This window comes from Schistocerca gregaria, unplaced genomic scaffold, assembly GCF_023897955.1.
Source record: "Schistocerca gregaria isolate iqSchGreg1 unplaced genomic scaffold, iqSchGreg1.2 ptg000458l, whole genome shotgun sequence".
NCBI classification, from domain to species: domain Eukaryota; kingdom Metazoa; phylum Arthropoda; class Insecta; order Orthoptera; family Acrididae; genus Schistocerca; species Schistocerca gregaria.
In genome coordinates, this window is record NW_026061876.1 from 232501 (window position 1) to 235000 (window position 2500).

Genomic DNA, 2500 nt, shown 5'->3' on the forward strand with positions numbered 1-2500 from the left:
TGGCCCCTAACCTAACCCACGTTGGCCCCTAACCTAACCCACGTTGGCCCCTAACCTAACCCACGTTGGCCCCTAACCTAACCCACGCTGCACCTTAACCTAAGTTACGCTGCACCTTAACCTAAGTTACGCTGCACCTTAACCTAAGTTACGCTGCACCTTAACCTAAGTTACGCTGCACCTTAACCTAAGTTACGCTGCACCTTAACCTAAGTTACGCTGCACCTTAACCTAACTTACACTGCACCTTAACCTAACTTACACTGCACCTTAACCTAAGTTACACTGCACCTTAACCTAAGTTACACTGCACCTTAACCTAAGTTACACTGCACCTTAACCTAAGTTACACTGCACCTTAACCTAAGTTACACTGCACCTTAACCTAAGTTACACTGCACCTTAACCTAAGTTACACTGCACCTTAACCTAAGTTACACTGCACCTTAACCTAAGTTACACTGCACCTTAACCTAAGTTACACTGCACCTTAACCTAAGTTACACTGCACCTTAACCTAAGTTACACTGCACCTTAACCTAAGTTACACTGCACCTTAACCTAAGTTACACTGCACCTTAACCTAAGTTACACTGCACCTTAACCTAAGTTACACTGCACCTTAACCTAAGTTACACTGCACCTTAACCTAACTTACACTGCACCTTAACCTAAGTTACACTGCACCTTAACCTAAGTTACACTGCACCTTAACCTAAGTTACACTGCACCTTAACCTAACTTACACTGCACCTTAACCTAACTTACACTGCACCTTAACCTAACTTACACTGCACCTTAACCTAACTTACACTGCACCTTAACCTAACTTACACTGCACCTTAACTGTCACATGTAACGTCACAGGAATGTAGCTTTGCCTAACAGCAACCCTCTGAACATAGTTCACTGCTTGGATCCTCTGGTGTCATGTGTATTTCTTGATGCCATGGTGCGTACCCTCACATAAAGGTCTTTCGAGTGTTGCGTACTTTCTACACAGTCCCGCTAACCACTGGAAGGGTGTACCGCTACAGAACGAATATCGCCCTCCCCTCCTGCCCTTCCAAGCTGGTCGGTCAGGCGTTTGTTTGTGAAATGAGCCTTGCAGCTGTTCAGTTGCATTCGGTTGTCGATGCAGTCAGTGTACGTTGTGGTACGGCCTGTGTGGACTGTCCGCTGATGTACGCGTAACCCACACTGATCATCCGTCGTTACGTACTGAGTGACATAATGTGGCACATGCTTGACCGTACACCGGCTGCGCCCTACAATGGCGAATCATAAGGGCCATATGTTGTGCACGATGCTACTTGTCTCGTCTCCCCATTACAGCGAGATTGCACTGTTGTACGCCGTACAGACATGTGGTAAGTAGGTACGGACGAAAGTATTGCATGTTGGCCCCCCCCCCCCTCCTCCCTCTGCCGGGAATCAGCGTGAGCCGTCTGTTGATGTAGCGACGAGGGTTTTCCTATTTAATCGTATTGCCCCACACAACATGATAGCACGGTGGACCGCGTTCCACATCTGCGACATGCTACAGAGGCCGGTTGACAGTCGACCGCGCAAGGGACATTGCACACGTGCGCGGACCATCTTCCACGTGTTCTCTCGTGTACATGCCGCAGTGTGTATGTGGGCTGATGTAGCGTGTCGTGACACATAACATGCAGGCATGCCAGAATCGTAGATTTCGCAAATGTAGATTGACGTATACGTTTGCTGCCAAAGATCCGCAAATGAACTGGAAATCAGTTGTTGAGCGGTTGTTCGCGCTGCAGGTGCATCGGTGATAGCGACGATCGGTACATCTGTGAACCGGTTGTTTCGGCGGTACCCGCCATGCCCCCGAACCTGAGTTGGCCATGTGGGTATGAAGCGATACGAGGCTGTGGCTTGGCGGGACAGTCCCCGGCCGGTGAGGGGGGGCCGCCCGGCGTGCTGGCCGCGCGCTGCGTGAGCGCACGCACTACAGCCGGCTGGTGGGGGGCGCCCAGTGGCAGGAGCGCCGGCCGACGGGCCCGGCTGGCGTCCCAGCTATGCGCCGGCGCACCCTGCGCGCGGCGCCAGGCGGCCAAAGTGGATTCTGCCGAGCCCGGTGCGAAGCGCGGTGGACATCTGCAGTGTGCTGGTCCGATTGCGGACTGTGTGCGTTGAGGATGCGCCGCCGCCCGGCACTCGGCGTCGCGACGCCGTCTGCTGCTCGGTCGCCCCCAGCGGTTCTCGCAGGTGGTTTGTATCGCAGCTCTGCGGACGTGTTGGCGCGTGCGCTGTGCTGGGAGAGTTCGCTTCTGCACCCAAGTGGGGCTTTGCCCTTCTGTGGCGCTGGCGTTGGAGCTGCCGGTCACCGTAGGTGGCGCGTGTTGTTTCCCGCCGGCAATGCCACGACAGCACGCTCCCGGGCCTCTGTCGGCAGCGGCAAGCTCAGTTGGGAGCACGGGTGTTCGCACTGAAAGCGTCTACTCGCCTATCTCCGGGCGATTGCGCCTCTCTCGAA